This window comes from Bos grunniens, chromosome 15 (assembly GCF_055505025.1).
Source record: "Bos grunniens cultivar Pamir isolate PY7600 chromosome 15, Bosgru_T2T1.0, whole genome shotgun sequence".
NCBI lineage: Eukaryota > Metazoa > Chordata > Mammalia > Artiodactyla > Bovidae > Bos > Bos grunniens.
In genome coordinates, this window is record NC_141179.1 from 8,790,124 (window position 1) to 8,817,450 (window position 27,327).

The 27,327-nt window shown below is 39.2% G+C and overlaps 1 protein-coding gene across 3 annotated transcripts in view; it reads right to left on the reverse strand.

Annotated features, from left to right (window-relative positions):
- Window positions 1-27,327, reverse strand: part of ARHGAP42 (Rho GTPase activating protein 42) — a 348,391-nt gene that overhangs the window by 292,624 nt on the left and 28,440 nt on the right. Inside the window, exon 1 of one of the 3 annotated variants that reach the window (XM_086338910.1) lies at window positions 16,224-16,357. The exons of the other annotated variants lie outside the window; for them this stretch is intronic. The gene's annotated coding sequence lies outside the window, so the exon portion shown is untranslated. Of the gene's footprint in view, window positions 1-16,223; window positions 16,358-27,327 lie in introns of those variants that run through there. 3 annotated transcript variants of the gene reach the window in all.

Consider the following 27,327-nt stretch of genomic DNA (forward strand, 5'->3'; position numbering starts at 1 on the left):
ACCTGGGAAGCTATAGCTGCTCCCACTTATAAAAGCCCACAGTTTTGGTTAAATTTGGTCTGAAGCAATATACCTACTTTTATGAGTTTGCATACCAGATTGATTATATTCTCTGTGGCCAAAGATGGAGAAACTTGATAGCAAAAACAAGACCAGGAGCCGAATGTGGTTCAGATCAGGAACTCCTTATTGCAAAATTCAGACTAAACTGAAGAAAGTAGGGGAAACTACAAGGCTATTCTGGTATGACCTAAATCAAATCCCTTATGATTATACAGTGAAAGTGACAAATAGATTCAAGGGATTAGATCTGATAGAGTGCCTGAAGAATTATGGATGGACGTTCCTGACACTGTACAGGAGGCAATGATCAAGACTATCCCCAAGAAAAAGAAACACAAAGAGACAAAATGGTTGCCTGAGGCAGCCTTACCAATAGTTGAGAAAAGAAGAGAAGCTAAAGGCAAAGGAGAAAAGGAAAGATATAAGCATCTGAATACAGAGTTCCAAAAATAGCAAGGAGAGATAAGAAAGCCTTCCTCAGTGATTAGTGCAAAGAGAGGAAAACAATAGAATGGGAAAGACTAGAGATCCCGTCAAGAAAATTAGAGACACCAAGGGAACATTTCATAAAAAGATGGACTTAGTAAAGAATAGAAATGGTAAAGACATAATAGAAGCAGAAGTTATTAAGAAGAGGTGGCAAGAATACACAGAAGAACTATACAGAAAAGGTCTTAATGAGCCAGATAACCATGATGGTGTGATCACTAACCTAGAGCCAGACATCTTGGAATGTGAAGTCAAGTGGGGCTTAGGAAGCAGCACTATGAACAAAGCTAGTGGAGGTAATGAATTCCAGTTGAGCTATTTCAAATCCTGAAAGATGATGCTGTGAAAGTGCTGCACTCAATATGCCAGCAAATTCGGAAAACTCAGCAGTGGCCACAGGACTGGAAAAGGTCAGTTTTCATTCCAACCCCAAAGAAAGGCAATGCCAAAGAATACTCAAATTACCACACAATTGCACTCATCTCACACGCTAGTAAAGTAATGCTCAAAATTCTCCAAGCCAGGCTTCAGCAATACGTGATCCGTGAACTTCCAGATGTTCAAGCTGGATTTAGAAAAGGCAGAGGAACCAGCGATCAAATTGCCAACATTCGTTGGATGATATAAAAGACAAAAGAATTCCAGAAAAACATCTACTTCTGCTTCACTGACTATGCTAAAGCCTTTGACTGGGTGGATCACAACAAACTGGAAAATTCTTAAAGAGAATTTAAATTTAAGAATAATAAATTTAAGAATTTATTCTTAAAGGGAATACCAGACCACCTGACGTGCTTCTTGAGAAATCTGTATGCAGGTCAAGAAGCACAGAATTGGCCATGGAACAAGAGACTGGTTCCACATAGGGAAAAGAGCATATCAAGGGTGTAGATTATCACCCTGCTTACTTAACTTACATGCCGAGTACATCATGCGAAATGCTGGGCTGGATGAAGCACAAGCTGGAATCAAGATTGCCAGGAGAAATTATCAATAACTTTAGATATGCAGATGACACCACTCTTATGTCAGAAAACAGAGAACTAAAGAGCCTCTTGATGAAAGAGGAGAGTGAAAAAGCTGACTTAAAGCTCAACAGTCAAAAAATGAAGATAATGGCATCTGGTCCCATCACTTCATGGCAAATAGATGGGTAACAATGAAAACAGTGACAAACTTGTTTCTTGGGTTCCAAAATCACTGCAGATGGTGACTGAAGCCATGAAATTAAGAGACGCTTGCTCCTTGGAAGAAAAGCTATGACAAACTTAGACGGCATGTTAAAAAGCAGAGACATTACTTTGCTGACAAAGGTTTGTCTAGTCAAACCTATGGTTTTTCCAGTAGTCATGTATGGATGTGAGAGCTGGACTATAAAGAAAGCTGAGCACCAAAGAATTGATGCTTTTGAACTGTGGTGTTGGAGAAGACTCTTGAGAGTCCCTTGGACTGCAAGGAGATCCAACTAGTCCATCCTAAAGGAAATCAGTCCTGAATATTCATTGGAAGGACTGATGCTAAAGCTAAAACTCCAATACTTTGGCCACCTGTTGGGAAGACCTGACTCACTGGAAAAAAAACCCTGATGCTGGGAAAGATTGAAGGCGGGAGGAGAAAAGGATGAGAGAGGATGAGATGCTTGGATGGCATCACCAACTGGATGGACATGAGTTTGGGCAAGCTCCAGGAGTTGGTGATGGTCAGGGAAGCCTGGTGTACTGCAGTCCATGGGGTCACAGAGTTGGACATGACTGAGTGACTGAACTGAACAAATCTGCAAGAGTGAGATTATTGACTCCATCTGCTTCTAACTAGTGACATCAATTCAATCATCAATCATCGTTCATTAAACATTTACTGGGCACTGTTTAGGTACTGAAATCCAGCAGTAAACAAAAGATAAAAACCCCTGCCCTCATGAACTTACCTTCTAGCAGAAAGAGAAACGCATAATGTGTCAGCTGGTGATTAAGTGCTATATGGGAGGGGTAGGAAAGTGGATGATGAGAGAAAGTTACTCAGCTATAAGATGGTAAGTGAAGGGCTGTCTGAGAAAGCAACTTCTGAACAAAGATCTGATAAAATACAATATTCACCAAATAGAAGAATGCATTCATATAACTGCTAACTGCACTGGGCAACTGGCTACACAAAGATTCTTTTCTTGTCAGCAGTTTATTTAGAGACTCAGCATAAGTCAGCCCTATGCACTCAGCTTCCTCAATAGACAGCAACCATACCTGCTCCTAGGGCCCTGAGACTAGCCCCTCAAAGAGCCAGTCCCCCCGCCAAGTTCAAGAACCCATTTCTCAGAAATAGCACCTTCCCGTTGACCAGAGCTGGATATCCAGCAAAATGAAGAGATCTTCCCAGTTATTTAGAGTCACTAAAATACAATTCTTTACAGTCTTGACTTCAAATCTTTAAAAGTACACAAAGATGTAAATACATGCTATATGGTAAGGCAAAGCATCATTTCTTATTTTAAAGGGTATTCAAAATGCCTTTATACTGAAAGGTGAAAAAAATACTGAAAGACAGCATGAAATGATACAGAAAAAAAAGTAAAAACCAAGTATCATTTAAGCAACCCATTTGAAGGAAAAAAATTGCAATTCAAACTAATTTATTTGATATGGCCTTTGTCAGCATTTGCATGAAGTTTAATCAAAGACATACGCCATTCTGATAGTCCTTGAGAGGAAAGGAATTCAAGCTTTGACGTGCATCTTCAGTGTTTCTTAAAAATCTCCTTGTGAGAAAGCAGGATTGGCTTTCCAGTTGTAAATAAATTACAGGCTAAAGAGGCCATTCTTGGTCAGAGGACTTCTGTGCACTCACCCACAAACTCAGCAGCATTAATATACAAGCTTTAATAGCCACAAGTACCTCTGAGCTCAAATGCAAGACAGCTGATCACTGCCTAAAGAGAATTCAACTGCAGCTGCTTAGCAGTGAACAGAAAGATGTACCGCAGAGAGCAAACCCATGACACAGTTTTTGAGCTTGTCTCCCTGCTGTGCAGTTGATGATGGAAATCATGACACCCAGGTGGAAAATGCAGCTACACAATCCACCATATATCAAACCTTCCCAAAATAGAAAGCTGCCACCTCGTGTATTCGGTCACACTAATCTTGAAATGTACATGACAAATTTACTAGTCAGCGGTTTTATTGACTTTGTAAACCCTGAGTCTTGACATTTAACAACTGTTACTAATTATTAATACATTTTTTTATAAAGGTAAAAGCTACCTCCACGGTATAGTGAGAGGTAGGGGAAAGCACACCTCCATGAGATGCTCTGTTTACTCCCTAAAATACCTCTTTAGCAGTGGAGTGTTATAGATGACTCCAGACATAAAGAAAAGGGAAGAGTAAACTGTGGGCTCAGAAGTGGGAGGCCACGAGTCCCCGTTGCTTTCTGAGACCTCTGCTATGCATCACCAGTGTCACAGAGTGGCGGGGTTGCGGGGTGGGGGAGCGGTGCAGAGAGGCTCAGGCGCTTCTATGGTGGTAGTGGTTTAGTTGCTAAGTCGTGTCCGACTCTTGCGACTGTAGCCTGAGTCTGTAGGCTACCCCATGGACTGTAGCCTGCCAGGCTCCTCTGTCCATGGGATTCTCTAGGCAAGAATACTGGACTGGGTTGCCATTTCCTTCTCCAGGGGATCTTTCCAACCCAGGGATTGAACCCGGGTCTTCTGCATCACAGTCAGATTCTTTACTGACTGAGCTACAAGGGAAGCCCAATGCACACCTACCTGGCATCAAAACCAAAGATTTTATCTATTCATAGACTCTGCGTTAGCTAACATGAGCACAAGTACATCATTTCAGAAAGGTTTAAACTGTGACTTTTTGAAAGTTATCTTCATTTATCTATAAAATGTATGTGCACAGACACCATTTTCTCTTAGTGACGAGCAAACTCACATGAAGCACAGCTGGAGGATGATGATCAAGCAGCACAGACTCTCTTCATAGACCTGAAATGTAACTTCATCTGGCATAGGCTCTAAAACCAGGCCAAATCCAGGACAGGGGCAAAATCTCCTTAACTGATAACACCTATGGTTTTCTTATGCTTTAATTTTCAACTTCTTGATGCCCAGGTTTCCTTTTGCCTCTTGAAATGTGGATATGCCTACTAACATCTGCTGAAATGTCATGATTCATGGTTTACCCCTAACTCAGTAAGTGAGTGTGTCATCTTAAAGTCACCAAACATCCTTTGGCCAATGTATTAATGATCTAGACACTGGTCTATTTTTTGTTACAGTTACCAGAAAATTAAATGTTTGGGCTAATTAAGGGAGGGCTTCCCAGAGAGGGCTTCCCAGATGGCGCTAGTGGCGAAGAACCTGCTACCAACACAGATGTTAGAAACATGGGTTTGATCCCTGGGTTGGGAAGATCCCCTGGAGGAGGGCACTGCAACCTACTCCAGTATTCTTGCCTGGAGAATCCCATGGACAGCGAAGCCTGGTGGGCTGCAGTCCAGTGGGTTGCAGAGAGTCAGACACGACTGAAGCGACTTGGTGGTTCAGTAGCTAAGTCATGTCCAACTCTTGCGACCCCATTGACTGTAGCCTGCCAGGCTTCTCTGTCCATGGGATTCTCCAGGTAAGAATACTGGAGTGGGTTGCCATTTCCTTCTCTAGGGGATCTTCCACACCCAGGGATCTAACCCAAGTCTCCCACATTGTGGGAGAATTCTTTACCAGCTGAACCACAAGGGAAGCCCAAGAATACTGGAGTGGGTAGTCAGCCCCTTCTCCAGCGGATATTCCCGACCCAGGAATCAAACCAGGGTCTCCTGCATTACAGGCAGATTCTTTATCAACTGAGCTATCGGGGAAGCCCCAAAGTGACTTAGCATGCATGCAACTAAGAGAAACCCTTAACTTTTTATTTTCTGACTCTATTATTGGAGGTAAAAAAATATATATATAAAGAAAGTTGCTCACATAATTTCATTTATTCAAGATTTATTTAGACCTACTATGTACCAAGCACATAGTTGTCTACTTCCATGGAGCTTTCAGTGAGGACAACAGAGAAGTAAACAATTGCAATGCACGGTGTAAGTGCCACAACTGACAGCTACTCCTGCAGAGGAAAAGGGAGAAGATGCAACTCCATATTCTTCAGTGTTACTGCTTCTCTCCTAAGTCATTCTTACTCTCTCAACAAAAATGCTTCTAGCGCCTGAATCAACGATTAAACAGGAAAGCTCTGGAACTCCTATCAATGAACCTCCACCTCTGCCAAACCACCACCTAATATAATTATCCCACCCCTACTTCTCCTGCGGGTGGAAATCCAGGTGTAGCCTTTTCATCAGCTGACTGCATTATTAAGGAGCTTCAATCTTAGCAGGCTCATTGACAGAGGTATCAATACATGCAGTCTTCTCAGACAGGAACAAAATTTATCAACCAAGCCCATGTATATTTTTAGCAATTACCAGCATATATCATTGCATGCTAGGCTTCAGCATTACACGAACCAAGAAGTTCCAGACATCCAAGCTGGGTTTGGAAAAGGCAGAGGAAGCAGAGATCAAACTGCCAACATTCACTGGATCTAAAGAAAGCAAGGAAATTCCAGAAAAAACATCTACCTCTGTTTCATCAACTACACTAAAGCCGTTGAGTGTGTGGATCATAACAAACTGTGGAAAGCTCTTAAACAGATGCGAATACCAGATCATCTTCCCTGTCTCCTAAGAAAACTGTATGCGGGTCAATAAGCAACAGTTAGAGCCCTGTATTGAATAACTGATTGGTTCACGATGGAGAAAGGAGAACGACACGGCTGTCTGCTCTCACATATTTAACCTATATGCTGAGCACATCATGAGAAATGCCGGGCTGGGTAAGTCTCAAGCAGCAATCAAGACTGGCAGGAGGAACATCAACAACCTCATATATGCTGATGAAACCACTCCAGTGGCAGAAAGTGAAGAGAAACTTGAGTCTTGATGAGGACGGAGGAGAGTGAAAGAGCCGGCTTAAAACTAAGATCATGGCATCCGGCCCCATCACTTCATGGCAAACAGAAGGGGAAAAAGTCAAAGTAGTGACTGGGCTTCCCAGGTGGTGCTAGTGGTAAAGAACCCACCTGTCAATGGAGGAGATATGAGAGACGCAGGCTTGATCCCTGGGTTGGGAAGATCCCCTCGAGGAGAGCGCTGCATCCCACTACAGTATTCCTGCCTGGAGAATCCCATGGACAGAGGAGCCTAGTGGGTTACAGTCCATAGCATCACAAAAGAATTGGACACGACTAAAGCGACATAGCACAGCACCGTGACCAATTTCTTCTTCTTTGGCTCTAAAATCACTGTGGATGGTGACTGCAGCCATGGAATCAGAAAACAACTGCTTCCTGGCAGGAAAGCGATGATAAACCTAGAAGTGTGTTGAAAAGCAGACATTATTCTGCTGACAAAGGTCCATATAGTCAAGGCTCTGGCCTTCCCAGTAGTCATGTACTATTGTGAGAGCTGGATTGTAAAGAAGGCAGAGCACAAAGAACCGATGCCTTTGAATTGTGATGCTGGAGAAAACTCCTGAGAGTCCTCTGGACAGCAAATCAAACCAGTCAATCTTAAAGGAAATCAACCCTGAATACTCAATGGAAGGACTGATGCTGAAGCTCCAGTATATTGGTCACCAGATGTGAACAGCCAATTCATTGGAAAAGTCCCTGATGCTGAGAATGACTGAGGGCAGAAGAAGAGGGTGTCAGAGGATGAGATGGTTGGATGGCATGACAGATGCAATGGACCATCAACTTGGGCAAACTTTTGAGAGATAGTGAGGGACAGGGAGGCCTGGCATGCTGCAGTCCATGGGGTAACAAACAGTTGGACATGACTGGGCAACTGAACAACAATAGCATATATCAATATCAACCCATGCAATAAATGTTAGTGATTTTCCAGGTATGTTGCACAAAAGTGTTTCAAATCAAACTGTTTATCAGAAAAACAAAAAAGCTTTTCAGAATAAAACAATAACTTTCTCTTAGTCTTCCGTTCTTTCATCTGTAGCTCTTCAAACACATAGAAGCAGGCAGGCACTCATTTTCACTGATCCCTGCTGAGGAGCAGAGGAATTAAAACCAACCTGTACTGAAATCATGCCCCTAAGTTGACAAGACAATTCTGCAGCATTCCTCAACTTTCCATCCCTCTTGGATCACCTCACCTCCCCCTTGCAAAGATGACTTCAAACTGGGCAACCTCAGATGAATGCCAAAGTACCATGAGATGGTCACCCAGCTGAGCTCAGCCACTTAAGAGAATGCAACTCCAATCATTTCCACAACAACGGAGACAGCAGAGCTCTGAAGGAGCTGAAATATGAAGGGCTTTCCTGGTGAGGTTCTATAAAGACTCTCTGGTAGAGTTCCATGTAAATTACAGATACAGAAATACAGCTCCCCAAATAATAATGCTTTCTTTTGCAAATAAACTCGATTTTCCTTAGAAGTAAAAAAAGTTTTGGCCCTTTTTTCATTTGCATGACACAGTATTTCTAAACAAAACAGTAGCTGCCATTTAACTCATTAGCTTACATTCACTAAAAATGAACAAAAAAGTTATCTTTTACCCAAAACAGTTATGTGGCACACACAAGTTTGGGTTTTATTACAATTGTTGAATAGCAGTGATCATTCACTGAGTACCTGCTGGGTGACAAACTGACTTAATTACTTTACCTCCATTTAATCACCATAACCCATCAGCATCATCCATACTTCTACATTTAACAGAGAACAGAGCCAGCAATGTAAAGGGCCTGGATTTCAATCCCCTTGCCTTAACTGTCAAGACTTGGGAGATACTTTCTCAGGTGGACAAAACCAGAGACTGTTCACTACTCTAAGATCCTCAGAGTACATTTCTTTAATCTGTAAGATAAGAACCTTTCATTTCTACTCCTTAGTTCAGGCTGCAGTTAATTCTCCATTCTACTAAATTCTAAATAATTAATCAATCATTTGGTCAACAACTTGGACAGGTTGTTCAGAAAACTTGGAGAAAGAAACTCGGGAAAAGGAAGTCAATCAGTTGTTAGCACTTTGTATTCTAATTTCAGCACTTTGATACTGTGGTGAGGTTCCCTGATTTAGGGCCTCTCAAATCCGTCTATGGGGACTAGCTCCACTGCCAAAGTGATCTATCCACCCGCTCAATTCACAGCTCCCACTACTTCTATACCCAGCCATTAACCCTGGACAATGACATACCTTGTTTTTCTATTTATGCTTATCAGCTTGTATGTTGTGCCTTAACTTTTCACTTTACTTCAATCTCACATCAAGTATTTGATTTGATGCCTCCTACTCATTTATATATAATGATTCTGCTTACATTTTAAAATGGAAGATTCAGTGGTATGCTTTTACATTGTTTCTGAAAATAAAACCTGCATATAATAGTTTAAGGAGAATTATCAAAATCTATAAATCCAGTAGAAATACATACTAAATAAGCAATAGATACACATTTACATAGAACACATTCAGAAGTGAAACACTAGCAAGAAATGTTAAAACAGCAAACACTTGGGCATACTGGAAGCTACGGTTTCCTCACGTGGTCCCCTCTCAATAACACTAAGGTTAAATGAATGAATGGACAATAAAAGGTCCCACCTTTACTGTTTTTCCACAATTTCTATTTTTGGAAACTATAATGTTATGTGGAAGAATGGCAGTATAAACATACTAAGTTCCATTTACAAATGAAATTAGAATGAAATAGACAATTAAGCACTTATATATATGTCACACTGATAAAAATTGAGTACTCTCTACCCAGTAAACTATTATTTATTCAAAATCCAGTTGATTATTCTATTGAATGCATAGTCATGGTACTTTCTATCTGCTAAATGAACTGAATGAAAAGGTGATTTAATATTACCTTTAATATTTAATATTAAAGATCAAATGGCCAACATACCCTGGATCATAGAAAAAGCAAGGGAATTTCAAAAAGCATCTGCTTGTGGTTCATTGACTATGTTAAGCCTTTGACTGTGTGGATCACAACAAACTCTGTAATATTCTTAAAGATACAGGAATACCAGACCACATTACCTGTCTCCTGAGGAACCTGTATACAGGACAGGAAGCAACATTTAGAATTAGACATGGAACAAGAGACAAGCAACATGGTTCCAAATTGGGAAAGGAGTACATCAAGACTGCATAATGTCATCCTGCCTATTTAACGTATATGCAGAGTACATCATGTGAAGTGTGGGGCTGGATGAATCACAAGCTGGAATGAAGATTGTAGGGAGAAATAGCAACAACGGCAGATATGCAGATAATACCACTTTAATGACAAAAAGTGAAAAGGAACTAGAGCCTGTTGATGAAGGTGAAAGAGGAGAGTGAAAAAGCTTGGCTTAATTCAAAAAATGAAAATCATGGCTGCTGGTCCTGTCACTTCATGGAAAACAGATGGGGGAAAAGTGGAAACAGCATTAGATTTCATTTTCTTGGGCTCCAAAATCAATGCAGATGGTGACTGCAGACATCAAATTAAAAGATGCTTGCTCCTTGAAAGATTAGCTATGACAAAAGTGAAGTGAAAGTGAAAGTCATTCAGTCATATCCAATTCTTTGTGACCCCATGGATTATATAGTCCATGGAATTCTCCAGGATAGAATACTGGAGTGGGTAGCCTTTCCCATCTCCAGGGGATCTTCCCAACCCAGGAATCAAACCCAGGTCTCCCATATTGCAGGTGGATTCTTTACTAGCTGAGCCACAAGGGAAGCTATGACAAAACTAGACAGCATATTAAAAACAGAGACATCACTTTGCTGACAAAGGTCCATCTAGTCAAAGCTATGGTTTTTCCAGTAGTCACGTATGTCTGTAAGAGTTGGGCTATAAGGAAGGCTGAGTGCCAGAGAATTGATACTCTCAAACTGCAGTGCTAGAGAATACGCTTGAGACTCCCTTGGACTGCAAGGAGACCAAGCCAGTCCATCCTAGAGAAAATCAGTCCCGAATATTCATCGGAAGGACTGATGCTGAAGCTGAAGCTTCAATACTTTGGCCATCTGATGCAAAGAGCTGACTCACTGGAAAAGACTCTGATGCTGGGAAAGATTGAGGGCAGGAGGAGAAGGGGACGACAGAGGATGAGATGATTGGATGGCATCACTGACTCAATAGACTTGAGTTTGAGCAAACTCAGGGAGATAGTGAAGGACAGGGAAGTCTGGAGTGCTATAGTTCATGGGGTTGCAAAAAGTCAGACACAACTCAGCGACTGAACAGCAACAACAATTTTACCTTCAATATTTAATATAAATAGAAAAAGACTACTAACCTAGAATTTTGAATCCTTCAACAGTGAAACAGAAATAAAGACTTTCTTAAACAAAAAATGAGGGATTGTGTCATCAGTTGACCAGTCTTGCAAGAAATGTTAGTTCTTTAGTCCTACATAAAAAAAAAAAAAGAAGAAATAAATAGAAAACAAAAATTTTATTTTCTTTAAAGAAGGAGAAATTGGGAATACTCAGATATAAGGTAACTGTCTGGAGAATCCCATTGACAGAGGAGCCTGGCAGGCTGCAGTCCCGTGGACAGAGAAGCCTGGTGGGCTACAGTTCATGTGATTGCAGAGTCAACTGAAGTGACTTCGCATGTACTACAAATGATGCAGGATAATGTTATTTGAAAGTGGACCTGCACTAGTTGTATACTGTAGATTCAGGGGCAAACACTTTAAAAATAATTTTAAAAAATATAATGGCATGCAATAGAGGAGAGAAAATGGAATCATATAAAATCCCCAAATATTTGGAGATTAAACAACACATTTCTAAATAACACATGAATCACAGAAGTCACAAGAGGAATTTTTAAATATTTCCCATTAAATGAAAATAAACAATGTAATAAAAAAAATTGTGGAAAAAAATGAATGCTCTGAGGAAAATTCATAGCACTGAATGCAAATATTAGAGAAGAAGAATATCTGAAATAAATATGCTGACACCTTAGGAAACTAGAGAAAGAAGAGCAATATAAGCCTAAAGCAAGCAGAAAATACAAAATAATAAATATTATACAGAAACAAATAAAATTAGAAACAAAAAATCAATAGAGGAAAAAAATAAAGTCAAAAAGCTGAGCAAATATAAAATTAGAGAAATCACTATTAATGATATGGACATTAAAAGGATAATAAAGGAACAATATAAACAACTCTATGCCTACAAATTTGGTAATTTAGATGAGATTCACCAATTCCTTGAAAGACACTAACAACCAAATCTTACACAAGGATAAACATTATCTGAACAGAGCTATAAATACTAAAGAAAGTAAATCAATAATTTAAAATCTATGCCTCCCAAAGAAAAAAACACATCATGCCTAGGTGGTTTCACTGGTGGATTCTATCAAATATCTAAGAAAGAAATAGTAACAATTGTCTAAAAGTTTTGACAGAAAATAGAAGCAGAAAGAATACTTCCCAAGTCATTCCATGAGGCCAGCACTACCATAAAACCAAACCAGACAAAGATAAAATCAAATTACTTCTCTCATGGTTGTTGTTCAGTCACTCAATCGTGTCCAGCTCTGCAACCCCATAGACTGTAGCACACCAAGCTTCCCTGTCCTTCACCATCTCCCAGAGCTTGCTGAACCTCACGTCCATTGAGTCAGTGATTCCATCCAACATCTCATCCTCAGTCATCCCCTTTCCTGCCTTCAATCTTTCCCAGCATCAGGGTCTTTTCTAATGAGTCACCTCTTCGCATCTGGTGGCCAAAGTATTGAAGCTTCAGCATCAGTCCTTCCAATAAACACTCAGGACTGATCTCCTTTAGGATGGACTGGTTGGATCTCCCTGCAATCCAAGGGACTCTGAAGAGTCTTCTCCAACACCACAGTTCAAAAGCACCAAGTCTTTGGCTCTCAGCCTTCTTTATAGGAATTCTCACATCCATACATGACTACTGGAAAAACCATAGCTTTGACTAGATGGACCTGTTGGCAAAGTAATGTCTCTACTTTTTAATATACTGTCTAGGTTTGTTATAGCTTTTCTTCCAAGGAGCAAGTGTCTTTTAATTTTATGGCTGCAGTCACCATCTGCAGTGATGTTGGAGCCCAAGAAAATAAAGTCTGTCACTGTTTCCATTGTTTCCCCATCTATTTGCCATGGGACCAGATGTCATGATCTTCATTTTTTGAATGGATATAGATGTAAAAACCCTCAACAAACTATTAGAAAATTGAATCCAATAATTATAAAATAACAACTTAAGATTTATCCTAAACATATAAGACGTATTCAATATTTGAAAATCAATTAATGTAATCCATTACACCACTACTCTGAAGGAAAAATGAATCATATGATCACATTAATAGGTGTGGAAAAAGCATGTAACAAAGTCCAACACACATTTATAATAAAAACCCAGTAAACTAGGAATAGAGGGGAACTCCCACAACTTGGTTTAAAAACATCTAAAAGAAATCTATTGATAAAATCATACTTAATGGTAAGAAACTTATAGACTTTCCAAGACCAGAAACAAGACAAGGATGTTCCTTCTCACTATCCTTCAACATCATGCTAGAAATCCTAGCTCGTGCAATAAGACAGAGAGAAAATAAAAGGTATACAATTTGAGAAGAAATAAAACTGACTTTGTTTACAGATAACATGACTATTTACGTAGAATGTTCCAAATAATTAACAAAGACATTCTTAGAACTAATAAGAAACCAGAGCAAGGTTGCAGGATACAAGAATAATATATAACAATCAACTGCTTTTTCATATACAGAAAAGAACAATTGGAATTTGAAATTAAAAAACATTTCCACTAATGCCAAAAAGTAAAATATTAAGCATAAATCTAAAAACAAACCAAAAAAATGTACATGTTCTAAATGAAGAGCGTGTATGCACCACACGTACCTTCATCTAGAAATGAAGAAAACCACAAAACTCTAATGAAAGACATAGAAGAAGATCTTCATAAATGGAGAGATATTCCATGTTCATGGATAGGAAGACAATATTGTCAAGATGTCAGTTCTTCCCAATTTGATCTATAAATTCAATACAATCGTAATCAAAAGGCTCAGCAAGTAACTTTGCCTAACTGATTCTAAAATTTATACAGAAAGGCAACACAACCAGAATAACCAACAAAATGTTCAAAGAGAAGAACAAAGCCAGAGGACTGAAACTAGCCAACTTCAAGACTTAGTATAAAGCTACAAATAAAGCTATACAAGACTAGTATAAAGCTATTTACTTGGGATAAAACGTTCTAGGCCAATATATTTCAGACTGCAGGGCTGGTTCTAATTTAGAACTGACTACAGACCTGGAGTTAAGGGAAAGAAGTGCTGGCAGTGGAGCCCAAGACTGTTAAGAGACATTAACATTGAGACAGTGTAACATTAACAAAAGACGAATAGATCAACCGAACAGAACAGAGAGCCCAGAACAGACCCCAAAAGTAAATTCAAATGATATTTGACAAAGTAGCAAAAGAAATTCAATAGAATATGAACAGCCTTTTCAACAAATGATGCTCAAACAATTGGATATCCATATGCCAAAAAAAGAAAAAGAAAAAACTTTTTGAAGAGTCTAGACACAGATCTTATATGCTTAGCAAAAATTAACTCAAAATGTATCCTAAACATAAAACTCTAAAACTCTTAAAAAATAATCTACGAGAAAAAGTAGATGACTTTGGCTTTGGCAATGATGTTTTAGATCCAACACCAAAAGCACAATCCATTAAAAAAAAATTGGTAAGTTTGAAATGATTAAAAGTAAAAAAAAAAAAAAAAAATTGCTCTGTGAAAGATACTGTGAGAAAAATAAAAAGCCACAGACTGGGAGAAAATATTCATAAAACATGTATGTGACAAAGGACTCATACCTAAAATACACAAAAACTGTTAAATCTCAACAAGCAAACCCAGTTTTTAAAAAATGGGCCAAAGAGCTTCACACCTCACCAAAGAAGATCTCCAGGTGGCAAACACATGCATGGAAGGAAGGGAAAAAAAAGACAGCTCCACATCATGTCATTGGAAAATAAAAGATACAACAAGATGCCACTACGTACGTTTCAGAATGGCCAAAACCCAAAACATTGACAACATCATATGCTAGAGAGAATGTGAAGCAACTGAAACACTCATTCATCCATTACTGGTGGGCATGCAGAGTGGTTCAGCCATGCTGGAAGAGAGTTTGGCAGTATTTTACATAACTAAACGTACTCTTACCATACAATCCAGCAATTACACTCCTTAATATTTACCCAAAGGATGTGAAAACTATGTCCACACAAAAATCTGCACACACATGTTTATAGCAGTTTTATTATAATTGCCAAAACTTAGAAGCAACCAAGATGTCCTCAGGTAGATGAATGGATAAACCAACTGTAGTAAATTCATACAATGGTCTGTTTTTCAGCAATGAAAAGAAAGGAGCTATCAAGTCACAGGAAAGCACAGAAGGACCTTAAAGCATATTGGTAAGTGAAGAAAGCCAATCTGAAAAGGCTATATATCACATTCTTGAAAAGGTAAAACTATGGAGGTAATAAAAAGATATATATATATTTCATAGATATTTTAGCCTTGTGAAACTACTCTGCCTGATACTATAATGATGAATAAATGACTTTATGCATTTGTCAAAATCCTTAGAACCATACCATATAAACAGTGAATGAAAATGTAGACTATGGACTTTAGGTTAATAATAATATCAATACTAATTCATTCATTCAAATAAAAGTACCACACTAAAGAAAGATGTTAATAATATAGGTACCTGCATGTGTGTGTGGATGTGGGAAAGGGGTGAATAATACGGGAACTCTATATTATGTGCTCAATTTTAGTAAATAGGTTTTTTTAAATGTGCATAAAAACTGAATGATAATTATATAGTTGTTGATTATAACAGCCTCTCTAATTTTCAGTGTGCTTGAATGTTTAGATAAAAAGTACTAAAAATTTTTAATAAAGCAAAATCCTAGTTAGAAGATCATTCACATTTACATTTTAAATTGTTAAAAGCAATATGTGCTCTGTAATATCAGATAGTCAGAAAAGAAACAATGTTACTTCAAACAATAGTCAGATAAAATTAACCTTAAAAAGTCAACATTTTAAGTTTCTTTGGTTTTTTGTTTTTTAGAAAGATTTTTAAAGATCAAGAATCTAAGCATGTTACTTTTATATTAATAAATGTGTAATTTTCATCTTAGGCTTTTTTCTCCTACAAGAAAAAAACCAGTTCTGTTATTATTAAGAACTATTACTACTATTACATAAGCAATATGAAACATTAAAGAAAAATGGGAAAAAACAAAAGTAAATTATATTCTCATCATCAGAACCATCTTACAATCTTTCCCCAACATTATTAACAACTGTTACACATTAATAATTTAAATAAGGAATCCCTGAAAGTCAACTTAAACTTTCCATTCACTTTAGCTCTTAAGCAAAATAATCCATTTAATTAATCAGGTCATTCTGGTTTCTGGGTACTCAGTAACAGACCGGAACTGAATCAAGGGGATTTGTTTAGATTTCCCAGCCTCACATACACCAGGTCATCTTACCACACAGCCAGCAACCATTGTGTGTCCAATTTAGGAAAACCACAATATAGGTCCATCACAACCAAAGCATGGAGACCACTTCCCCCAGAGAGACAGATAAAGAACCGTGATCTTGCTGTAAAGCAAGGATTCCAAGGTTATAAATGTTGACTGCAACACCAAGCCAGCTGGGGCATGATGACTCATCCCAAAGCAGACACTGCATCAGCCAAATTCATCACAAGAGGCAAGGCTGGCAGTGAAACCATGGCTTGGAATAGAGCCTGGGATGCAGAAAATAATAAATAACTTTGCTTATAGGCTTTTTCGGCTTCTTTTTTCTTTTTCAAGCACCTGTCTCTATGAGTGTAAAAGATGGCTTCGGTTTTCTTCTTTGTAAAATAACAGATTTAGGACGTGCAATATCAGAACGACAGGCAGAGTTTGTATGAGCCAAGAGTGTCCCTTTGCTGCCAATTTCACCGTCTGTTAGTCTGAACTTGCCCACACACACACACGTGGGCAGCACACACACAAAGAGGAGGGCAGAGAAGGAAGCACAGACATGGGTGAGGCTGCCTGTGAGCAAATACCAGAAACCTGGAGCGAAAGGCTATGTTTACAGCACAGACTTACCCTCCAGCCTGCTGCAGAGTTCAGGCAGACACACGTAAGCTAAGGAAAATGCTAATAGGATGCCCAGAGAAGGCCAGCTCCCAGCTCCTCCTGGACAGGACCACTTACGTTCCCCTGAAACAATCTATTTGCCTGCCTAGATGTTTCTTCCTTGTTGCCATGCAGACTGATGTTAAATAATTATCATGGCCAAAACTGCCAACCGAGGTCAAAGGGACCAAATCCTATCATCATAGCCTTCATCTGCAATAAGATCTGTCTAATCTGAAACTATCATTGAACATTCAATTGTTTTCTGATAATATGCAACATGGCTGGTATTTCAGCAAAAAGAAAAGCACAACATCCAGTGGAAGCAAGAAATCTGAGTTCATTTAGCTCTGAACTGACATTTAAGTTCATCCAGCACTAAGTATTTATTTTTAGTTTTTCAATTAATTCAAAGGTCTTTCCAATACTTTTCCAGTAATACCGGTTTTCTATGAAAGATGTACAGCCCTTTCAGGGCTTCCCCATAGCTTAGTTGGAAAAGAATCCGCCTGCAATGCAGGAGACCCTGGTTTGATTCCTGGGTGAGGAAGATCCCCAGGACAAGGAATAGGCTACCCACTCCAGTATTCCTGGACTTCCCTGGTGGCTGAGCTGGGAAAGAATCCACCCGCAATATGGGAGACCTGGGTTTGATCCCTGGGTTGGGAAGATGCCCTGGAGAAAGGAAAGGCTACCCACTCCAGTATTCTGGCCTGGAGAATTCCATGGACTATATACAGTCCATGGGTCGCAAAGGGTCAGACAATACTGAGTGACTTTTATTTTCACTTTCACAGTCCTTTCAACCTACTATGGAGTCACTCTGTTCAATAAGTCACATAAATAAAAATGTGCAATGAATCATTACAACCTCCCCTAATTTCCTCCATCACAAACACCATTCTGAAGTTTGAATCAAGTACCACAGGATCTACCAAATGCAATGAATGTGTAAATAAGTTATGCTAAATAAAATACTGAACCATTATTTGCACAAGAAACTAATTTACATGATAGTTTATTCAATATAAGATTCAATTTAATTCATATTTTTTGCCAATATGTGCATCAATATATAAACATATCCCTAAGTGAGAAATTACTATACACCACATAGTAGATGACTGCAGTTTTATCAAATCTTGTATTCTTCAGAGACACTTTTATTTTCCTCTTTGAAATTCATTTTTAAATATCCTACCTATATGTAACTTTAATTTTTTTACTCGACGTATTCAAGTTGTGTCTAATTTATTATCCTCTGCTAACCTTGTAAGATCACCTTTGCTCACCGTTTCTGACTCACTCACTTATAAATCTTCCTTCTAACAACCAAGCTATGCTCCTCCAAAACTGTGAAATATTCTCAATAGGACAAAATAAAAAGACATGGTTTCTTTTAGAAGTATAGGCATTCACACAGAAAATACCTGCTTTCAAGAACTAAATATATTCTCTTTCTTGACCTTCATGTCAGTAGCTTGGTACTGTAGCTGTGACTACCCTCCAGAGCTATTTGCACTGGAGTTGACCAGGATCTGCTTTAAAGAGCCTCACAGGACCCAAGCAATGTGCCACTTGCCAAGATCTCTGTGACCTCAAAACACCTGGGAGCAACAGAGCATTTCTCTTCCCCCTGCACCTGACCATTCACCTGCCTAAAGAAAACTTAATCAGCCTTCACCACATACATCTTACACAGATGCACCTTAATTCATGAAATAGCATTCTCATTTTTTTACAATTCTTGAAAAAACATTGTGATTTTTTTTTACATTTGTGTCCATGACTCACAGTAAGAAACACATTTTAGAATCCAAAATTGTCTACTCATTCACATGTACTTATAAAACAGAAACAAGTTTCATTAAACAATATTTTCCCATAATACATTCAACACACTGTGATATCTTATTTGTTCTATTTTTTTCCTAATACTAGTTCAATCACCAAATCTATTTCAAGAACCCTCTAGGATCACAACTCACAGTCTGAAAACCAAAGGAAAATCTGAATATATAATATTTTACGTGAGTGAACTTTAGTGCCAGTATTAACACTCAAGGCAGCTCTGTGAAGAGTAAATACCAAATTCACATTAAGCTAAAATTATATTTCCTTCACTACTTGCAAGAAACAAAACCAGGACTGGTTCTCCATGGTTTCCTTTTATCAACACGTCCTCTGCATAACCTAGAATCATCCTGAGATGATAAATGTTCAGTGATATTTGTTATCCAACAGATGTTTGAGCTGCTGAAATCCCCCATGAATACTTAATTCTATAGCTTGAAGTCCCTAAAAGCTCATCCTGGAATTTTCTTTCCCGGCTCTCTCCTTCACTTAAGGGGCTCTGCACTGATACCCACTGTCTTTCTCTCTTTGCTTATTTAATATTTCTTGTTGCTCTCCACTCAACATATTCATTCTCAAAATAACCTTGAGACAGTTATTTTCCCCCAGTGAAACACACTTTAACCCCAAAGGATATAAAATCATAAAAATACAGTTCTATTTCATGTCATAAACATGTTGTTGTTGTTGTTTAGCCACTCAGACCTGTCTGACTCTTTGCGAGCCCACAAACTATAGTCCGCCAGGCTCCTCTGTCCATGGGATTTTCCAGGCAGGAATACTGAAGTGGGTTGCCATTGCCTTCTCCGGGGGATTTTCCTCACCCAGGGACCAAACCCATGTCTCCATGTCTCCTGCACTACAGGCAAATTCCTTACTTCTGAGCCACCAGGGAAGACCCGATAAACCAGTAAGTCAGGAGAAAGAGCTGATGCTTCAGAAATCAACAGTAAACTCACTAACTGGAAAACTTCTACTGGTTTACTTCTTGACTTAGGTACTCAATTTTATTATCTTCATTAATGAACTACAGCATTGCTTTGACCCAGGATCCACCAACTTTTTTCACTTACATATATTAAGTTTTGGTGCCTTAATTATCTAAGCCTAAAAATATCCCTTGTAACACACCACAAAGGAGTTTTAACTAAAATGCATACACTGACTGACTGATACATGCCACATTGCTGGTCAGGACCCGTGTTCAACATCTGACTCCACACCGCCCGAGGATTCAGCTCAGTTCACAAGACGGAAACTGCAGTGAATCAAAATACAGAGCAAGCAAAGTTCCCAAGGAGCTCACATCTAGTGGACTCTCTTAGTCAGGGTCCTTTTCAAAGACATTCACAATATGCGTCTCCCCAGTTTTCTTCCCTTTCTTATTTGTTACCTGCTTCAGTTAATATGGGGACTTCTCTGGTGGCTCAGATGGTAAAGCGTCTGCCCGCAATGTGGGAGACCTGGGTTCAATCCCTGGGTCGGGAAGATCCCCTGAAGAAGGAAATGGCAACCCTCTCCAGTATTCTTACCTAGAAAATCCCATGGATGGAGGAGCCTGCCGGGCTACAGTCCATGGGGTAGCGAAGAGTTGGACACGACTGAGCGACTTCACTTTCACTTTTCAGTTAATATAAGAAATCAATCCGCCAGCCCTCCTCTCTACTTCAGTGCCACTATCCGCGCACAGCTGGCCTTTCTCTTCACACTTGTCCAACCTGAACACAGCACCCTCTCCGAGACATGCTGACTGCAATTCCCCTAGTGACCTCTCACCTTCCAAAATGAATCCACTTTGTTCTCTTCACATCTCTGCTCTGCTTAGCTTTTCAGGAACAGAAATCACTGCTTCTTAATGCTTATAAAGCCCCTAACAACTGGTATAGTTGTAGTTTCCCTGGTAAATAGCGGGTGAATCCTCTTGACATTTAGCTTTCCTTGTGTTGATATTTAGCTTACCTGTTCAATTATAGTTTTAATTAAAAAAAAAAGAAAACTTTTTAGTAGGGACCAGAGTAGCGACTGAGAGACTTCACTTTCACTTTTCACTTTCATGCATTGGAGAAGGAAATGGCAACCCACTCCAGTGTTCTTGCCTGGAGAATCCCAGGGATAGGGGAGCATGGTGGGCTGCCGTCTATGGGGTCGCACAGAGTCTGACACGACTGAAGCAACTTAGCAGCAGCAGCAGAGTAGTGAAAAGAAGTAATAATCTCATAAATCAGAAAAAACACTTACCTAGAGCCATAAGGACCTGCACTGTTTATTCTTCTTATCATCTTCAGATAAACATGTTCCCAAGCAGCAAGCAGAAGAGGAAGTGGAATAGAGACGGGGAGTCCCCTCACAAGCAGCTCATTGCTTCCACCAAGTTTTAAGTCTTGTCCCAGCCCAGAGCATTTAAGGACAAAAAGAGAAAAGTTGGGTCCCCCTATTCTCAAACCAGAGACAAGAGTTCAACAAGACTGCACAAGGGTACAATTACCTTGGGATCCAAAGTCAAAATTAAATAAGAATTGGGTTAGATCTGTCTCCTGGAGTTCAACCTGAACAAGGAAAAAGAAAAAGAATCTGAGAAGCCTAGAAGGTATCTCCTGTCTTCTCTGAGTGATGTTTGCTATCTCTTCATCAGGCCCAAGAATCATCTTTAGATGAGAAGGCTGACTGTCACATCTCCTTCAAGTTGGAACTCTGAATTCCCATTCCCACCAGTGGTAAAAAGAAAGCTAAAGGACCTCAGCAACGTTGGAAGTAGGGCTCAGTATGAATGGCTGCTTCATATGGCAGTAAATGATCTCAAATATCACACAAGAGAAAACACACAATAATTTGTAAACTTTACATATAAATGGACATAAAATTCACTTCTGTGTTCATCCTTTGAAGTGTTTTTATAAACTTTAGCAAATCTGGGAAAATTAAATGCCATTAACAAAAGCCTTTTCACAATGCAGCACTGAAGAACCGACTTCACAGGTATCACGTTTTAAACCTCTTCAAGCAGATCACTTCATACTCTCTCTAGATCATTTAAAACCTCTGCTAAAAAGATTCTGCTTATTTCCACAAAAACAGGATTTCAGAAATCTTTGCATCATTCTGCCCACTATGGTTACCCATGATTTAAATAACAGAATTCACAGGATATTGATACCATATTACAAAACCATACCTGGCCAGAGTGGCCAGACAGAGCCCATCAGCCAAAATTCTTGCCTTAGATTATTTTTTCTTTTTCATTAAAAAAAAAAAGAATAGAAAAGACAACTGTGGCACAACTTTGTTAGAAAGGATGACTAATAAATACAATGAAATTCAAATCACATTAAAAATAAAAGACCCACAAATTACCAAAGTTAACAGAATGCAACAAATTTGCTTAAATTTAAGCTTGGCACAGAAAGGTAATGAACACAGCAGACCACTTACAGTAATACTTCCAAAGGAACAAATTTTCACAGATTCCCTAAAGAAATCCCCAAAGTATAGCCAAAAAATTGTTGATGTTTTATTATTCCAAATTCTTCTCAACTAAATGCTTTAAAATTTCCAAGAATTTTTTAGCAAAAACTAAAGAGAACCAAGTTATCATTTTACTGTTATTCTATATATGATAATCTGAATTTAATTTAAAATACTATGTTCCTTGCACAATGCCTGATCTACAGTGGATGATTAACAGTTATCTGATAAATGAATGGATTTAATTATCAAGCTTTCTCCTTTTAACTCTGACCCATCTGCTCCAATATTTGTTACCTCAGAGATTAATAAAGTCACATTTTTCCTCTATGGGATTTTCACAGGAACTAGATTTGTTTCTTATAGTTTATAAAATATTACAAAAGAAATCAAACTCAGCCCAGGTTCTAATGCTTAAACCTTGACCAGAAATATACTCTCAACATAATTAAAATCTGAGTCTATTTTCAGGAGAACCCTTACTGCTAATACTAGTTGTTTTTTTTTTAACAGAACACTAGGCTTTATTGACTATGCCAAAGCCTTTGACTGTGTGCATCACAATAAACTGTGGAAAATTCTGAAAGAGATGGGAATACCAGACCACCTGACCTGCCTCTTGAGAAACCTATACGCAGGTCAGGAAGCAACAGTTAGAACTGGACATGGAACAACAGAGTGGTTCCAAATAGGAAAAGGAGTACATCAAGGCTGTATATCGTCACCCTGCTTGTTTAACTTCTATGCAGAGTACATCATGAGAAACACTAGGCTGGAGGAAGCACAAGCTGGAATCAAGATTGCTGGGATAAATATCAATAACCTCAGATATGCAGATGACACCACCCTTATGGAAGAAAGTAAAAAGGAGTTACAGAGCCTCTTGATGAAGGTGAAAGAGGAGAGTGAAAAAGTTGGCTTAAAGCTCAACATTCAGAAAATGAAGATCAAGGCATCTGGTCCCATCACTTCATGGGAAATAGATGGGGAAACAGTGGAAACAGTGTCAGACTTTATTTTGGGGGGCTCCAAAATCACTGCAGATGGTGATTGCAGCCATGAAATTAAAAAACACTTGCTCCTTGGAAGTTATGACCAACCTAGATAGCATATTCAAAAGCAGAGACATTACTTTGCCAACAAAGGTCCGTCTAGTCAAGGCTATGGTTTTTCTAGTGGTCATGTATGGATGTGAGAGTTGGACTGTGAAGAAAGCTGAGTGCCGAAGAATTGATGTTTTTGAACTGTGGTGTTGGAGAAGACTCTTGAGAATCCCTTGGACTGCAAGGAGATCTAACCAGTCCACTCTAAAGGAGATCAGCCCTGGGATTTCTTTGGAAGGAATGATGCTAAAGCTGAAACTCCAGTACTTTGCCCACCTCATGCAAAGAGTTGACTCATTGGAAAAGACTCTGATGCTGGGAGGGATTGGGGTCAGTAGGAGAAGGGGACGACAGAGGATGAGATGGCTGGATAGCATCACCGACTCGATGGATGTGAGTTTTAATGAACTCCGGGAGTTGGTGATGGACAGGGAGGCCTGGCGTGCTGCAATTCATAGGGTCACAAAGAGTCGGACACGACTGAGCGACTGAACTGAACTGAGGCATAATTAATTTGTCCATAAAAACAGTGTGTTTATCTCAACCAAACAAAACAGGCCAGGCCTGTACATGTGTATTTTAGTTGTGCTGTACTCAGTCACCTCTGACTCTGTGACCCCATGGACTATAACCCTCCAGGCTCCTCTGTCCACGGGAATTCCCAGGCAGGAACACTGGAGTGGGTTGCTATTTCCTCCTCCAGGCGACCTTCCCAACCCAGGGATCAAACGTGCGTCTCCAGAGTCTCCTGCATGGGCAGGTGGATTCTCTATCACTTAGCTCTGTGGGAAGCCCATGTGCATTTTAGGATAGCCTCAATATGCTATTTTTAAAGGAAAAAAGAGAGAAGCTGCTCAAAGACAAATGGATAAATGTAGAGAAAGCCAATGAAATAGCCAGAAACTGGAGGGTGGGAAAGCAGGGAGGGAAAGAATGTGAGGAGTATAAACGAAAGAAGTCACCAGCCAGTTATTCACAGAGAATTGTTAATGGATTGGAAAGAAATGCAGTTCAAGAGTAAGGACAGTATTTATCTCCGCTACCTCATCAGCTCTTGGTAACTGGCTGGAGCTTGAGAGCAGGCTGCCTCTGACTCGACCTCCGACCCCTGGAAAACAGCGAGGACACCTGCAACTGCAGCTGCAAAGCTCTCAGGAAGGAGCGGTGCAGACGCCTAGGACTCGCTCTCCAACACCTCCCGCGAGCGAATCTCTCTCATCTCACCACCCTAGTAAGCTTACGTACAGCCATTTCTTTCTTGTACGATCACAAGCATCTTTTTCTCTCATACAATAATGAAAGCAGCACACATTTCTGTACCTTGTTTTTCATTAACTTAGATTTATAGCCTCAGGGTTCTCTTGAATTGGCTATTTAAGTAATGACTGTCAAAGTTTACAAAATTAGTCAAGTCATTGCTAATTATTTTCCAAACAAATCATAATTACTGACGAAGTTTGTGATCAGGGTTCCCCAACTGCATGCAGTACCACCAAAAACTCAGGGGGGCGCTGTTAGTCACTGAAACCTGAGAGAAACAGAGAGAAACAGAGCTGACCATCAGAATGGTCAGAAATGGGTTATGGGCAAGGGCAGATGTGTAACTCAACAAATCAGGATTTACCCCTGATTGGGGGAGAGGACTGTGTTCCAGAATAAACCCAATAAATAAAGGGTTCTTACAGAAAGAAAAACACAGACAGTGTGTGTTTACAGCACAGACAATGGGTGGGAAATCAACATTACCCACTACAGGAAAAGAAGCAAAACTGGGATCACTGTAGCAGTGTACTCACTAAATCCTTTAAGGGTCTTAAAGCAAATTACTAATCTACAATACTATCAGCAGCATAATGAAAGTAAGTGTCTTAGTACACCCTAATTAAAACAAGGTATTTTTTTAATATTTTAGCTGATAGAAAATGGATACCTTACTCATATTCATTTGTATTTTTCTGATTCCTCCTGATAAAGGTTAGCAACTGTATTTATCCTTCAGCTACTCAACCATACTGAGTTCTAGTGCTCAATTATCTACAAGCTTCCTAACCTTCTCCCTCCTTTTATCTTACAAATACAAACCATTTGGCTTTGGATATATATTCCTTACCAATTTACACCTATTGAAAAAAGCTCTCTTTGTACAATATGAGCACCTACATTCAAGAGGAAAGAAGAGGTAAGGGAACTCTGAAAAACTAAACAAAAAAAGTTGGAAGACTGAAGATTCTTAAGAGAATAAGGCTGCACAGAAGTCAAGCGAGAAGAAGCTTCAGGAAGCAAAAAGTGACTGGCAGGGTTAAATATACCACAATCCAGTACAGTGACAACCACAGTGTCCTTCAGATTTCACAAGTGGTCACTAGAGTTCTAAGCTTTAGAATGTATCAGCGTTAAATTTCCACAGGCTTAACGTAACTGTGTATTCATTCAACAGTTACCTGGCCATAAATATGTACCTGGCAGAGTACTGTAGAGGGTCCTAGATAGAAACGTGTACACATGTACAATTTGAGGGGGGTGCTGGAGCAGCAGGGGAAAATTTAACAAGTGGTCAGAAAGACTATGAAAAGCCAAAAAATACCCAAAGGAATGAGTTTCTCCTCTCTAATTAGGTAGTTAACTCCCTTAAAATGTACAACATTTATAACATATAAAAGATAAAGTAATTTATCATTCAAATAAACTAATAATTTAGGACCTGAAAAGAAACATACAAGACTAAATTCTTCACATTAAGGAAAATAAGCAATCTAAATGTCTGAAGAAGATTTTAAAATAGTTATTTTTTATTTCTAGTCAAGTTCAGCAGATGCCACAGTTACACTTCAAAGACAGAGTACGTGGGGGCTCCCCAAATTCATGTCACAAGGTATGTATCACAGGTTTCATTTCAGAACAATAGATGAATGCAGATTTTGGACAGGAAAAATTCTTTAAAACATGAAAGTCTTATTCTATCACATAGCTAATACATGATCCAATTTCCTTTTAGTGAAGTGCAGTATACTGCAGATGTTTCTTTATACAAAATGAAATCCACTCTGGTTTTACTTACATTTCAAATGTAGACTGCTCTAAATTACTTACACATAGCATCACCTTCAATCTAAGGACTTTTGGCCATAAATATGCTAATAATAAAAATATGCAGAAGCAAGGAAAGTATCTGACATTATGGTATTAATTTATATATAAATGGTATGTACATTATTATTGTATATTTTTAAGTATATTCATGTGGACATGGAAGGCAAAATGAAAAATAGTTTATTGACCTAGAAAGGCACTGAAAACGTTTCCATTTTAAACATCCTTCATATCAGGATTACTTCATTTTTTTCTGCTAAAAGATATAATGTGATTACTATAGCATATTCAAAAGCAGAGACATTACTTTGCCAACAAAGGTTCATCTAGTCAAGGCTATGGTTTTTCCTGTGGTCATGTATGGATGTGAGAGTTGGACTGTGAAGAAGGCTGAGCACCGAAGACTTGGTGCTTTTGAACTGTGGTGTTGGAGAAGACTCTTGAGAGTCCCTTGGACTGCAAGGAGATCCAACCAGTCCATTCTGAAGGAGATCAGTCCTGGGTGTTCATTGGAAGGACTGATGCTGAAGCTGAAACTCCAGTACTTTGGCCACCTCATGCAAAGAATTGACTCATTGGAAAAGACTCTGATGCTGGGAGGGATTGGGGGCAGGTGGAGAAGGGGACGACAGAGGATGAGATGGCTGGATGGCATCACTGACTCGATGGACGTGATTCTCAGTGAACTCCGGGAGTTGGTGATGGACAGGGAGGCCTGGCCTGCTGCGATTCATGGGGTCGCAAAGAGTCGGACATGACTGAGACCTGATCTGATCTGATCTGATACCAACACTGGCTGACTTCTGTGTGCCAGGCATTATGGCTAGGTATATCTAGCTAGGAGTTTCAATCCTCACAAAAAACAAAAGCAGGGATTATTATTACTGATATTAATCCCATTATTAAAATGAGGAAACCAGGGCTTAAGAAGGAGAGTGACTTACTACGGT